The following is a 15865-nucleotide window of genomic DNA, read 5'->3' as shown; positions in this document are numbered from 1 at the left end:
TTCATAGGAATGATCATCAACCAAATTTCAATACCAAGCCAGATAAAGAGAGACGTGAGCAAAATCTAAGTGAGGTCTTAAAGGAGAAGGGTTAGAGATAGAGGTCAACATGTTTACGGCAGGAATTCTGGAGTTTAGGGCCATGATTGATGAAAAGTCGCTGCCACTGGTGCAGCAGAACAAACTAGGACTTGCCAAGACGTCAGAATTGGAAGAGCACAGCAATCCCATAGGGTTGTAGGGCTTTAGGAACTTACAGAGGGGCAAGGCCATGAAGCGATTTAAAAACAATTAGAATTTTAAAATCAAGGGGTGCTAGACTGGGAAGATGATGAGTGAACAGGGCTTGGCACAATATGGATATGGGAAGTAGGATTTTGGATGTGTTCGGGATTGCATGGGGTCCATAATGGGATGCTGGCTTGGTGAAATAGAGTCAGGTCAGAAGCTCAGCTCAGGATCAAATAGGATGCCACGGTTGCAAGCGGTTTGGTTCAGCCTCATATCTTGTCCAGGGCAAGGATGAAGCTGGCTAAGGAACGAAGCTTGAGGCACAGATTGAAGATAGTGACATCAGTCTTCAGAATATTTAGTTGTCGCTGAGGACCCGGGTTCGATCCCGGCTCCGGGTCACTGTCCGTGTGGAGTTTGCACATTCTCCCCGTGTTTGTGTGGGTTTCATCCCCATAACCTAAAAGATGTGCAGGCTAGGTGGATTGGCCATGCTAAATTGCCCCTTAATTGGAAAAAAATGTATCTAAAAAAAGAATATTTAGTTGGAGAATATTTGTTATCATCCAATACTGAATTTTGGTTTGCATGTTATCATAAGACATAGGAGCAGAATTAGGCCACTCGGCCCATCGAGTCTGCTCCGCCATTCAATCAAGGCTGATATTTTCTTATCCCCATTCTCCTGCCTTCTCCCCATAACCCCGATCCCCTTATTAATCAAGAACCTATCTATCTCTGTCTTAAAGCCACTCAGTGATTTGGCCTCCACAGCCTTCTGTGGCAAAGAGTTCCACAGATTCACCACCCTCTGGCTGAAGAAATTCCTCCTCATCTCTGTTTTAAAGGATCGTCCCTTTATCTAGATGGTGTCCTCTGGTTCTAGTTTTTCCTACAAGTGGAAACATTCTCTCCACGTCCACTCTATCCAGGCTTCGCAGTATCCTGTAAGTTTCAATAAGATCCCCCCTCATCCTTCTAAACTCGAACAAGTACAGACCCAGTCCTCAACCGTTCCTCATACGACAAGCTCTTCATTCCAGGGATCATTCTTGTGAACCTCCTCTGGACCCTTTCACAAGGCCAGCACATCTTTCCTTAGATATGGGGCCAAAACTGCTCACAATACTCCAAATGGGGTCTGGTGTGAGCCTTATACAGCCTCAGAAGTACATCTCTGGTCTTGTATTCTAGCCCTCTTGACATGACTGCTTTGAGCGGCTAGTCATGAGACGGATCAATGCCAGCCTCCCAGGCGGTCTCGATCCATTGCAGTTTGCCTATCACCGCAACCGGTTCACCGCAGATGCTATCTCCCAGGCTCTACAATCAACATTCGAACACCTCGACAACAAGGATACCTACGTGAGACTGCTGTTCATAGACTACAGCTCCGACAAGACTTATAACCAAACTCTGCAATCTTGGACTTGACCCCTCTCTGAGCAGCTGTATCCTTGTCTTCCTCACCAACAGACCGCACTCTGTCAGGATAGGCAACAGCACCTCCTCCACAATAATCCTCAACACCCGCAAGGGCCCCGCAAGGATGTGTGCTCAGTCCTCCACTGTACTCCCTATACACACAAGTGACTGTGTGGCAAGATTTAACTCCAACTCGATCTATAAGTTTGTGGATGATACGACTGTGGTGGCTCATATCTCAAACAACGATAAATCAGACTACAGAAGGGAGATGGATCACTTGGTTGCATGGTGTACCGAAAACTAAATGTCGGAAAGACCTAGGAACTGATCATCGACTTCTCGAATCGTGGGATGACAAACAATGGCTCCGAAGTGGAGATGGTTGATAGCTTTAAGTTTCTGGGGGTCACCATCACCAACAGTCTGTCCTGGTCGACTCACGTTGATGCAACAGTCAAGAAAGCCCAACAACGTCTCTACTTCCTACGGAAACTAAAGAAATTCGGCATGTCTGCATCGACTCACAAACGTCTACACTTGTGCCATAGAGAGCATCCTATCTGGCTGCATCACAGCTTGGTATGGCAACTGCTCGGCCGCAGATCGCAAGAAACTGCAGAGTGTGGTGAACTCAGCCCAATGCATCACACAAGCTTGCCACCCTCACATTTGATTCTGTCTACACCTCCCGCTGCCTCAGGAAGGCAGACATCATTATCAGAGATCCCTCCTACCCAGGCTTTGCCTTCTTCCAGACCCTTCCAACAGACAGAAGATACAGAGGTCTGAAGACCCGCACATCCAGATATAAGTACCCACAGCTACTAGACTCAACAACTCTCCCTCGGACCCTGTAAAAACACTATTCACGACTCCCTATGCTGCTCTTGCTCACATATTTGCTTTGTTTGGCCCCTTGTTCCACACTGTAATCAATCACTGTTTGTCAATGTACCATTTGTCAATGTCCTCTGTCGATTATTCTTTTTTTGGCTACTGTATACGTACTGTGTATGTTCCCTTGGCCGCAGAAAAATACTTTTCACTGTATTTCGGTATATGTGACAATAAATCAAATCAATCAATCAATCAGCATGATAAATCAGAGACAGTAGATGGACTTGGAAGCAGTGTGCAGATGAACGGAATACTGATCCTCCAAATAACGCATTATGAAAAAGAACTGGAAAAGCTTGAGTTTTTAAGCATTGAAAGGAGGTGTTTGAGAGGAGACAGTAATAACTGAATGTTAAATATGAATAAAGAGAGCTTAGAAAGTTTAGGACAGAGGAATCTGTGGAAAAGAGGAATCTGCTGATGTACCCAGGCTGGAATAAATCGTTAAATGTCTTAAAATAATGAAAATAAATTCAGGGAGCATTATGAATCAAATAAGTAATCTGGAGCCATCTGCTGGTGACAAGGATTATAATATAGACTTTTCAAGTATAGGTGACTGGAGCATGGAGAAGTGGTATCTTTAAAATCACAGTGGAGTTATAAATTTATATCACTGGTTAAGAAATATAAAAGGACATGAGAAAATCTATGTGAACTGCAAAGGATGTAATACAAGGAATAAGGGTATAAAATAAAGCATTCTTCAAATATCAGATCTTCAGGTTTAGTGGCAAATCATAGCCTGACAATAGAACAGAACCCAGAGTTGGGAAAGACAAAAATAGACAACAATATTTGGATTGTTGGAAACATGGAAAAGACTTTTGTAAGTATATCCAGAGGAAATAGATTCAAGGAAGCAATCGGACCGTTTACAGTCTTCACCTGCGCCCAGCACAAATCCCGTTATGTCAGGGGAATTCGCAAAGCAAGGTCGAGAGCTCATTTGCATTCATTTTATATCAAAGGAGGATTAGTTTTGTTTGCTTTTATAGCACTTCACAGTCCATTAATTCTGACGTGCTTCCTCTTTTGAGCAGGTGTCCTTTCTGGCAGCATTTGTTCTGTAGTGATTTTTTTTCCAGAAAGTGCAGGTGTGCAGTCTGAGTGCATTTGTTTCAGAGTGGGTTTGTTAAAGTCTGCAGTGTCTCCTAGAAAAAGCAGGTGCTCTGTCTGACAGCAATCGTTTTAGAGATCTTTTTCAACCTCGTATGCCTGAACAGAATGTCTGTCCTGGAGGTACTTTTCCACCACAGAATCAGCTGGCACCACTCAGACATTAAAGTGCAAGGCTTCCTCAATGAGAATTCCCTTGCAGCCACTGTTGAAATCTCTGGATGAGCGCCAGAGAGCTGATCACAATTTCCTTGATGTTGCTTTCAATGGCCGAGGGGAATCGGGCCTTCTGATCTGGAGGGGGAGGGAGTGTACAGAATGAAGGTTGCCAGCCCAAGGCACTCAGAGAGAGAAGGCGGGACAGTCATGTTAAGGACGGGTGAGGGGTGCAATCTTGGACAGGCTTAAAGTCACAGCTCTTGCGCTGTCTGCCCAGGTTCATTGAGTGTGGTGGCATAACAGCAATCAGACTGCAGGATGCCCAAGCTTGAGTATCCACAGTACACAGTTGTATCTCCCCTCTTTAATTCTGATAGTAGTTGTGCCCTCTCACATTCCTGCGAGTCATGCTCGTCCAACCAATTGGCCACCATTATTTATGTTTCACTACTTTCAGCTGCCTGACTCTCCAGGGTCAGGGGAAGAATCCCTCATTGGAAAGGGCTGACGGTCACTGGCCAGGCTCCGTGAGGGGTAGGCAAGCGCCTCACAGCACTGACCACACAAATGCACTGGTGGATGCAGGAGCTGTCAAGGCTTCAAATATGCCACATCATATGAAATGAACCTATTGGTGCTGAAGTGAAGGGAGGGAACTGCAGGGTGGACCTTAGTGTGACGAAGTGGGAGCATGGGGCAGTGCCTATGGCCATTGAGGCAATGATGTATTATGGGCAGCAGATATTCGAGGTGGCACTGGCTGCCGGGGATGGTGATGGGTTGTCAGCCTCCAGGATCATGAGGACATGGGGTGTTGACTGGTGGGGGGATGGGAATTGAGGGTCCAGGGATGGCTGACGTTACTGACTGTCTCTCTCTCTCTCCTTCACTTCTCCCAGATTAAAGATGAATTTGGGGGCCAAGCCAGTAGAGCTGGCCATCATCCTAATTACCAGTCAGACTTCAGCGACTGTGGAAAGGCCAATGCAGGTTGGAGCCTGCATCACTCCACAGGGACAATTGAGGGGACTGGGTTGCTTTATCGACCTTTTAATCACATTTTAATTTGATGTTTTAGTTTAATTTGTGATTTGTTTTTGTTTAAGGCAGCACCTCTTTAAGGTCCTGCCCATTTTACTTTATCCCTCAATTTATTCAATTTAGTGGATAGCACTGCTGCCTCACAGCACCTGGGGCCACCCAGGTTCAATTCTGGCCTTGGGTGACTGTCTGTGTGGAGTTTGCATGTTCCCCTCATGTCTGCGTGGGTGTCCTCCGGGTGCTCCAGTTTCTTGCACAGTCCAAAGGTGAGCAGGTTAGATGGATTGGCTATGCTAAATTGCTCCTTAGGGTTATGGGAATAGGGTGGGGGAGTGGCCTAGGTAGGGTGCTATTTCAGAGGGTCAGCGTCACTCGATGGGCCAAATGGCCTCCTTCTGCACTGTAAGGATTCTATGATTCTTTTTGGTTTCAACAAAATAGTTGAGGCCTGCAACTTCAGGCTCAACACACGGTCATCCATCAGGTTGAGAAGGGGGCCAGAAGAGTACACCGATGTAGACCTATGGTGTACAGGCCTCAATGGTCCTTCAATGAGCTGTCAGTACCATGTGTCACAGAAAACTGCGTCTGACCAGGGAGACTGTGCAGCACCTCTATAACATCCTCGCGAACCTGACACCCCGTGGAGGATGAGGACATCTGCTCTCGGTGGCCATGAAGCTTATGGCTGCCTCAATCTTTTCATCATTGGGTCATTCCAGGGCTCAAGTGGGTACCTGTGCGTCATCTCATAAGCATCAGCCCACAGGTGCTTCCAGGAGTAAAGGATGTTCTGTATGCCAGGGCATCGAAATACATCCACTTTGACCTGGACCTAGCCCACAAAATGCCCGGGTTGCAGAATTCAATGGCATCACTGGGATGCCCCAGGTCCAAGGGGCCATCAATCACACGCATACCGCTTTTAGATTACTGGGGTATTTTAAAACAGAAAGTGGTTTTACTCCCTGAATGTACAGATCCTGTGCAACAACCATTTCAGGCTCATGCACATGTGCGCACGCTATCCTGAGAGTGTGCATGGCAGCTATGTCCTGGGGCATCTGGATATCCCTTGGGTCTTGGAGGACATCCCCAGGCTGACAGGTTGGATCTTGGGAGGCAAGGGATACCTGTTGAGGTCATGGTTGATGATGTCAGTGTGGAGGCCCGAGACCAAGGCAGAGTCCCATTACAATGAGGCCAGCGCTGCCACCCGGACTGTCATCGAGCGGTGTATTGGTTTGCTAAAGCTGCAGTTCTGGTGCCTGGACCGCACTGGCGGTGCTCTACAGACCCTAGAGGGTCTCTCTCATTGTAGTAGTCTGCTGTGCTCTCCACAACATTACACAGCAGTGGAGTGACATGCTGCAGGAGGAGGAGGAACGTGCGGCCTCGCTTGAGGGGGGGAGGGGGGCAAGAGGGAATGGAGGATGAATCTGAGTAGGACTCGGAAGGTAGAGGGTAGGTGACAGTGGCCAGGGTCTGACTGGCCAGGAAGACGACAGCCTCCAGATTCGTCGGCCCAACCGCGCCTCCCTCAAACCCTGGCCTGAAACACCCCATTCCCAGAGACATGTTCCCCCTTTCCCAAACCCTGTTCCCCCTCCCATGACTGCCGCTCCCACCCACCACCGCCTGTGCTCTCCCCTCCTGTGACCCTGTGTCCCCCTCCCACGACCCTGTTTCCAACCCCCCTCCCATGTCCCATGCTCCCCTTGACACTCTTCAAGGGTCTATTTGACATCACACCAGGCAGGTCTCCGCGCTGCCACTTGGAGTGAGTGCAAAGGGACCAGTTAAATGCACCGCCCCCTTGTTAGCAGTGAACAGCTGAGCCCGAGTTGGGCAAATCAGACGCCTGGAGACTCTGGTTCGTCATGATTCACGAGGGATCATTTATTGCACAAAGCGTGGGTGGACTACTTTTTGGATTGCGCAAATCGAGAGCACATGTTGACATATTTTGCGAGAATTGTTTCCAATAACTCCAAATATAATAGATGCACTCCCAAGATTTTTTTTTAAAGAGATTGCACCTCCAAACTCCCCAAGGCCTTTTCACCATCTACAAGACACAAGTCAGGAGTATGATGACATTCTTTCCACTTGCCTGCAATAGTGCTGCACCAACACTCAAAATGCTCACTGCTGTCCCGACAAGGCAATTCACTTGAAACATTCACACCCTCCACCAATGCAATATCTATCATTTACAACAACTTGTTGTAACTTTAGCAGTGCCAGTTAAACCTGCAAACCCTATTACCGAGAAGGCCATGGGCAGAAGGAACATGGGAACACCAACTGTAAGCTCCCTTTCACACTAGGCTGAGTCAAAACTCCCTGGAACTCCCTGGGCTGGATTTTCTGATCCTGTGGCTACGTCCGCAGGATCCGTTTGGTCTTACGACCAGAATGTCGGCGTCGCCCCCGCACTGATCCTCCGTCCAGTGGGGGGCTAGCAGCCGAGCAGTGTAAAGCCCCTGGCTTTACTTGCGGATACAGCAGGAGAAAGGCCGGGTCCGTGGCCGCGCATGCGCACTGTGGTGGCCTGCCGTGGCCACACCGTGCAACATGTCGCCAGCCTGCCAAAAACTGCCCCCCTATGACCAGCGTCGCCACCCGCGGACCACCCCCCACCAATTCCCCCAACCTCCGCCGAAGCACCCCCTGCCAATGCAACTGCTCTCTCCCCCCTCCCCGCTGGACTCAATCCGCAGCCGCCACGCGAGATTCCCAAACGGTATGAGCATACGTGTCCCACGCCGTCGGATACTCGGCCAATCGGGGGCAGAGCATCAGGGGAGGGCCTCAGGTGATGCCCTGAGGCCATCCATACTGCGCGTGGCATACTGAGGGGCGGAGCATCGCAAAAACGTCACCTGCCCCGATTCCAGCATAAACGGGGATTCTCCGGCCGATCGCCGAACACGATAGAATCCCGGCCTCTACCAATTTAAAAAAAAATGTTTCAACTGATTTTCATATTTTTATGATACATAGTCCAGCAATCTCTGAAAGTTTAATGCTTGCATATTTACAGAGCATCCTCGAAGAAAGGAGCGAACCTTATCTGGCTGTTCTGCCCTGGTTGGGCTCCTGGCGTGGCCCTGACGTGTATCGCCCAGCATGCTGGTGTTATCCGTGTTTCTCTGTCTTGTCCTTAGGCCCGTCCTCCATGGCTATGCTGCCTATATACCCCCGATGGCTGTTTTGCTCCCCCACCCCTTCTTGCTCCCTTTCCCCCATTTCCCTCCTCCCTCCCTCCCTTTCCTTTTGTGTTTTGTGGCTTGTCTGTGCCTCCACCGACCCTCTTCCCCTCCCCCTCTCTATTGGTTGCTGGCTACGAACAGGTCTTGGAACAAGTTAGTAAATGGTTTCCATGTCTTGTGAAGCCCTCTTCCAACCCATTTTATTTACTCCAGTTGGAGGAATTCTGACAGGTCAGACAGCCAGCCTGCAGCTTTGGGTGGTGCTGCCAATCGCCAGCCGAGCAGGATTCTTCCGCCACTTTTGGGCATGGCTCCACCTTCACTCCCACAACCTTGAACATTGCCTCAAAAAAGGTTGTCCAGAACCAGACAAGTCTGGGGAAGGCCCAGAGCATGTGGGTGTGGTTCGCCAAGCCTCCCTGGCACCGTTCACATTTGTTCTCCACCGCTGGGAAGAACCTACTCATTCGGGTTCTGATTAGGTGCGCTTTGTGTACCACCTTTAGCTGCATTAGGCTCAGCCATGCACATGTGGAGGTGGAGTTTGCCCTGTTTAGTGCTTCACTCCAGAGTTTCCCCCCCACTACTTCTATGCTTAATTCTTCTTCCCATTTTTCTCTCGTCTCGTTGAGGGGGTGGATGCCTCCTCCAACAGTACTCTGCATAGGTCCCGCCGTTCCCCTTCCCAAGTGCCCCGCGTCTAACAGTTCCTCTACCAGTGAGTGTTTCGTCATCTGTGGGTACATCGTTATTTTCCTATGGAGGAAGTTTTGGATTTGTATGTACCTTAATTCATTCCTTTCCATAAATTTCAGATCTCCCCATTCTGGTTATTGGTAATGTACCTGTCTATGGCCCGAGATATTGTTTTGCAAAAAGCCTTATCGGCAAGGAGCATTGTATTGGGCATGGTCCGTATCCAACCTCCATCCATGTAGTGTGGAGCGTAGTCAGAGATTACAATTGTGGAATATTCCTCCCTTACTAGCTCTGGGAGCACCAATTTCCCCACTACAATGAAGTCAATCCTGGCATATACTCGGTGTACCTGGGAGAAGAAGAAGAACGCCTTCTCCCCAGGGTGTGTGAACCTCTGTGGGTCCACTCCCCTATCTGGTCCAGGAACGTGTCTAATTCCTTCGCACGTTTGATTTTTTTCCCCAAATTGCGATTTGATCTGTCTGTCCGAGGGTCTTGTACACAGTTAACCCCCCTCAGATCTTTGGTCTGCAAGCCATTCATTCATTTTTCTTTGATATTGATTGTACCAAGCTGTGATTGAGAGCTTCCACACACCCCAGCTGTCAGCATTGTTCCATTTATCTTCCTTAACGGTTGAGTAACTGATGTTTCTCGACTGCAATATTTATAAACATCAATCTTTGACTGACAGCTCCTAGACCACTTCAAACAGACTTAAGTGTTTTCCAATCACCTCCCTTCACTGTTGAGTGATTTTGAAGTGGTCAACCAAAAAATGATAGCACTTAACTCTGTTTGAAGTGGTCAGATCAAAGATCTGAGGGGGTTAAACATGGCTGACTGACTGGTTTTCTCTTTCCAGGAATTGACAGGTGCTGCTTCCTGTGTCTGAGCAGGCAAAGTATTGCCAGGTGAGTGTTAAAGCAGTAATATTTTTCATTGCCTCTGTCTGGACTGCTCTCCAGTGACCCCTGTCAGGAAGCCTCCCAAAAGAGAAACCCCTGTTTGGAAGCCCCCCAAGAAGACCCATGTCAGGAAGCCCCCGAGAAGAGAGACCCCTGTCTGGAAGCTCGCCCCAGAAGAGACAAACCTGCTGGTGCGGGGCACGAACCTCGATCCTGTTGCCAGCGGGGAGCTGGAGCATGAGGCGCCAACTCCATTTTCTTCACGACACTCATCAGTAACTGCACTTCTGTCAGCGCGAGGCAGAGAATTTCACCCCAAGAGTGCCAAAGAGGGAAACGACGAGCAGGAGAGGGTGAGTAGATGAATCAGTGAGGGAGGCAGTGTGCAGCAGAGTCAGGGAGGGAGGCAGCAAGCGTGAGTTTCAGAGGGAAGTAATTAGCAGGAGAGGGCAAGCATAAAAATTAGGGAAGGAGGCAGCAAGTCGGAAAAGGTGAGCAAGAGGCAGCAAGTGGGAGAAGTGGCGAAGGAGGCAGTGAGGTAAAATTAACTTATTAACCCATTCCCTTCAATAAACAAATGTTAGCATATTTTGGCATCCAGTCTGCCAGCATTGTGGAATGAAGGGAACTGGTTATATGACAAATGCCAAATGCATCAAGTGAAAACTGAGAAAAAGCAGCTACGTATTTGCTAACAGGGGGATAAAAGGTCAATGAGCATGTGACTAAGATGTTTCATTGGCGCCTTTTTTTATGGAAGATTAAAAATCAATTACAAGGAATTCAAACATTTAGGGCGGAATTCTCCGACAACCCCGGAATCGGGAAACACATTTGGGCGGAAAATTGGTTCCGACGCCGAAATCTTGGCGGGCTCCGATGTCACGCCAAAAAGCAATTCTTCGCCACCTTGATAGCGGCATCAATGCATTCCAGAATGCACATACAGTAAACACCCTTGGCATATTAGCTGGCCCAACCCGATATTCTATGGGGCCTCCGCGATTCTCCGCCTCCACTGGGACGAATTCCTGACGACGAGGTTCACTTGTGCTTTTAAAAATTGTGAAACCATCGCCATGGCTGGTGAAGGTTAGAGAGGAGGTTGGACTCAGAGAGGCACGACTGTGGCTGCCGGGCTGGACACTGGCCAGGCTGGCTGGTGTGGGGAGGCCGTACCATGACCGGAAGGAGGGTGACGGGGGTGACGGGGGTACGGGCCATGTTTTCGGGGTGACTCCAAATGGGGACTGGGCGGTTCACAGGCACGGACCATTATTACCATGGCCTGCAAGGCAGCCATCTTGCTGCGCACCCCACTGACCATCCAAATTGGCCGTGGTTCTGTAGAGTGACACCGGCCGCATGCCCAGCCAAGGACAACGCCCACTGTAGCCCCTATGGGGGCACCGAATGGGGGCCGCAAAGTGTACTGCTGGCAAGGGCAGTGCCAGCCGACAATACCCCTGGCAGCAGGGACAGGCGCAAGGGCCAGAGGCTCCCACAGTGCCGGGCACCGACGGGGCCAGGGGTGCGTGGATGGGTGGGGGGAGGGGGGGGTGGGCAGGGCTTGCAGTGCAAACCGGGGGCACCATGTAACCTGTTGGACCTGGTTGGGCATGGGGGTACGCAACATGCTAACATGTCGGCCTTTCACCCCCTGCAGACAATGAATATTGAAATTCAACCAGCAATGGTGGCCTTTCTGCTAGTCGCCACAGCCCTGGGGGTTGCCCTGCAGCTGTACAAGCTGGAGCTGCTCGAGTGACAGGTGGCAGCAGAGGAGTGTGCAGTAGCAGAGCCAGCAGCAGCGGAACAGGAAGCAGCCGATGAGGATGGAGAGCCGGCTGCCCAACAGGCCGAGGAGGAGGAGGTGCAAAGGAGGCGCGGCATGAGGCCTTGCATGTACCGGCAGTGCCTGTTGTTCGAGGACCTGCCGGACCGGACATGCCCTTGGAAGATTCCGGCTGAGGATGGGGATAGGGCGACATATCTGCCGGATATCTTGCACTGTGGCGGAATGGGGGGGGACACCCGCTCCCGTTGGCCATTAAGGGGACGGTCGCCCTGAACGTTTACGCCATGGGGTACTTCCAGTTTCCAAGTGGAGACCTTTTTTTTAAAAAAATAATTTACAATGCAGAAGGAGGCCATTCGGCCCATCGAGTCTACACCAGCCCTTGGAAAGAGCACCCTACCTAACCTCCACACCTCCACCCTATCCCCGTAACCCAGTAACCCCACCCAACCTTTTTGGACACCAAGGGCAATTTAGCATGGCCAATCCACCTAACTTGCACATCTTTGGACTGTGGGAGGAAACCAAAGCAACCGGAGGAAACCCACGCAGACACGGGGAGAATGCGCAGACTCCACACAGTGACCAGGCCGGGAATCGAACCTGGGACTCTGGAGCTGTGAAGCAAATGTGTTAACCACTGTGCTACCGTGCTGCCCACCTGTCCAGGATCTCACAGAACTCAGTGCACAGGTGCATCCGCTCTGTCATGGAGGCCCTATATGCTCAGCCAGCACAATACATCCATTTCAATGTTGACCGAGCCCACCAGGATGCCCGGGCAGCAGGGTTCACCATCATTGTCGAGATGCCCCGGGTCCAGAGGCAAATCAACGGGATGCATGTTGCCCTACGTTCACCTGCAGATGACAAGTCGCTCAACACAAACTGAAAAGGGTTCCACTCGATGAACGTAAGCTGATATGTGACCATCAGCTGTGCATATGCACAGATGCATATGCCAACCTCCTGGCACACCCAACGATTCCCAGCCTCTTCGAGGCGCTGCCACAGCTGGGGTGTTGGCTCCTGGGTGACAGGGGTTATCTGCTGCAGTTGTGGCTGATGATGCCTATCTGAAGGCCACAGACCGACGTGGCGACCCGCTACAACAACTCCCACGCAGTGACTTGCAGTAGGTGTGGGACTTGGGTTGGCAGCAACATCCGGTGTGAACCATGCGACGGAGGATGATGTCAATCCGCTCTGCGATGAGCTCTGGTATTCCGCATTGTTTGACAAGGTCTGGCTCCTGCCCCCGGTAACACTTCCCACCGTTCACCAGGGTGATCCTTGCATGCGAGCTGGTCAATCCATCACACGGTCTCATCAAATCCCTGGGCTGGCAGAGGTGGGGATGGTCGGGGGAGGGAGGGGGGGGGGGGGAACAGCCCAGCCCACCTACCACATCTGCCCTTTTCCACCCCACCCACACCACGCCCCCTCTCTGGCCAGCCCAGACAAGCCCACCCCTCACACCAATTTGATAGAGCACTGAGACAGGTTGTAACAGTGTGAAGAGGTGTTTAATGTGAACAAATATATAAATGTACGTGCCCAACCCCTACACCTGTGCCCACTTAACTGCTGGCCAACTTTCTGGCCTTATCGCTACGTCTAGGTAGCTCCCGAGACGGTACATTAGGAGTGGAGGTGGCCCGCTGCGATTCCCACCCTGCAACCTGGGTCCCCTTTGGCTGGGGGGGGGGGGTTGAGATGCTACAATGTTCCAGCCCCTCTCCTGCGGGAGTCACCGGAACGGACCCCACCACCTCCTTATCCTCCCTCGGGTGCCCAATGGCCCCCGGTATACTCCACGGGACAGGGGTACAAGCAGAGCTATCCCCTGAGGCACTCCCGTCATCTGGCGCTGCCACTCCTGGAGGCCCAGTCTCGTCTCGACCAGGGTTTGCATGCTCGTGGCCAGGAAGCACAGAGAGTGGATCATCTCCATCTGGAACTGAGCCACATCACGCTGCAACTGTCCTTCTGGGTCTGTGTCATATCAGCCAGTGACTGCGCCATCTCACTCTGGGACTAGGACACCTCCCTCTGCGTCTGCATCATGTCGGCCAGTGCCTGAGCAATGCCACCGACGTTCTCAGCCATGGCCCACAGTGAATGGGCCACGCTCAGGAACACCACTGCAATGTCTAGGTGGCTCTGGCACATGGCTGCATGTGAGAGGACACTCTCATGGCACTCGGCCAGCGCCTTCAAAAAGTGCCCCAGGCCTTTGAAAGCTGATCCACAGCCAAAACCTCACCCCCAAGGTCTCCACCACGGACGCCATCCATGCGGTGTTGGCCAGGGTGGCACGCATGGTTGGCATCACCTTCTGCGCCTGCATGCGGTTGGGCTCCTTCAACTGCATCTGCAGGTGCTGTCTGCTCACCAAAAACCCCTCATGTTGTCCCTGGCTCTGTAACCCCATTTCCACTGTAGATGGGACTGTCCATTCCTGAAGCCCGAAGCTAGTCCGGATGGCAGCTAGTCCCTGGGGTTGGCCCACCCTCCGGCCATCCGCCCCCTCCGGTGTTCCTACATCCACCTGAAGTACCGGAGCAGCAGCTGTATGGTGCGCACCAGAAGGTGTCCCACGAGCCTCTTCAGTGAAGTGCCCAACTGGGGTGAGTCTGTCTGGGATGGTGGAGGACATGGGAGACAGCTGTGACGGGAAATTAGTCACAGGACTCTAGCTCCACGGTGTCGTGGGTCACAGGCATATGGCTCCCCTCCGTGTCGGTGTCCTCATCGTTGGTCGGCACATGGGCGGGGGGGACCCTGCAAATAAGAGAGTCTCACTTCCTCACCCGCAGCCGACCTCCACCCTGGCGACTGCCCTTTCCTCAGGGCTGCCAACCACATCCAGGGCCCGCTGCTCTGCTGCGATGAGGGGCCGCAGATCCAGTGGTCTCCCACCAATTTTCCCCTGCTCCCGGCGGTTATGGGCGGCCTTCTCCTTGGTGGGGCGGGGGGAGGTGATACAGAAACAATTAGACAATCCGCAAATGCAGTCCAAGGAGTGGGTAGCTGGTGGCCTCAGTGGCCAGGGAACCCGGCCATGGCGGCTGGTATGGATTCTGGCATGTGGTGCAGGGTGGGGGTTACAGGTGTGTGAGATGGGGGTTGGTGCCAGGAGCACAGTGCTGCCTACTTGCACTGCAGGCCGGTCTGGACGGTTTACTGATGGCGCTAACTGCCTCTGCAGCTTGCACCCAGGCATGCCAAACAGTGGTGGCTGGCAGCCTCCTTCCCTGGCCAGGGTACAGGGTGACCCACCTCTCCTCCACGGCATGCAGGAGGGTCTCCAGCTCAGCATCCATGAAACGTGAAACCGCATGTCTTGCTGCCATCTTGTTGGCTGGGATGATGTGTGTGGGGAGTGAAGTGTGTATATGTGGCACCGTTGCTGCAATTAATTGTTCTGCATCCGCCACTCTTCCAGATCATAACCTACTGCATAATTGGTTTTCCACATGCCGGCTCTCATTATTTTCTAGTTGTCTTCTGGTGACCAACCCTTCCAAAACTGAAAACAGTTGCTCCTCATTTACTCTATTAAACATCTCTTTGAAACTGATACTGTAAATATTACAGCATGTAAATGCAAAGTACAAACAGGAAGCTGGTGAAGGAACTCAATCATGACAAGTTCCTCTTGGAAGAGTACTTTACACCTTATTATGTTGTGATGGATTTGTATAGTAGTTTGCACAATAAATGGACAGGTTACCGTACAGTGAATTTATCCCATTTGTGACAGACTTTGTGCATTCAAGTTGTGCTATGTTCCTTATTACACATTCCACTTTCCAAATTTCTTATTCCGCAGCTTCCAATTGAATGTCATTGTTCGATTCAATGATTCATTGGGCGAGATAAGCTGTATCAGCTGCACTGAGATCTCCAGAGATGTGGTGCATATAACCATATTCAACGATGGAGGAAGTAAATTCACTAACTTACATAAATTAGATGGGCATAAAAATCAGCATATGTTTCAATGGCACAGATCGTTCGAGGAGTGGCAATCGTTGTCACATTTCCACTCCACTCGAATATTTACCTGACTCGGTGCTGCTCTGCATTTCTATCAGCGATCTTCCCAGGTTGACTTTCCCAGAAATGCGGAACACAACGTGACTTGGAGAACTCAATCACAGAGAGGAGTAGAGTTGGAGAGTGTGTGGGGGAAGATGGTGAGACAGATAAGCTACTTTTTACAACACTGGCTGCCATATGGTAAGTTTAAATCCAGTGTGAATGCTAGTGAATTGGTTAATGGCTGAATGTTAGTAAATGGTTGAGTGGATGAATGAGTGAATAGATAGGATGGGTAGGTGGTTGAGGTACATGAGTAAGTGAGA

The 15865-nt window shown here is 50.9% G+C and overlaps 1 protein-coding gene across 1 annotated transcript in view; it reads right to left on the bottom strand.

Annotated features, from left to right (window-relative positions):
* LOC140389828 (spermatogenesis-associated protein 16-like) overlaps positions 1-15865 on the bottom strand; it is a 370821-nt gene that overhangs the window by 281210 nt on the left and 73746 nt on the right. The window lies entirely within an intron of this gene.

The sequence above is a fragment of the Scyliorhinus torazame genome, chromosome 14 (genome assembly GCF_047496885.1).
Source record: "Scyliorhinus torazame isolate Kashiwa2021f chromosome 14, sScyTor2.1, whole genome shotgun sequence".
Classification (NCBI taxonomy): Eukaryota; Metazoa; Chordata; class Chondrichthyes; order Carcharhiniformes; family Scyliorhinidae; genus Scyliorhinus; species Scyliorhinus torazame.
This window is presented reverse-complemented; position numbering and strand designations above follow the sequence as displayed.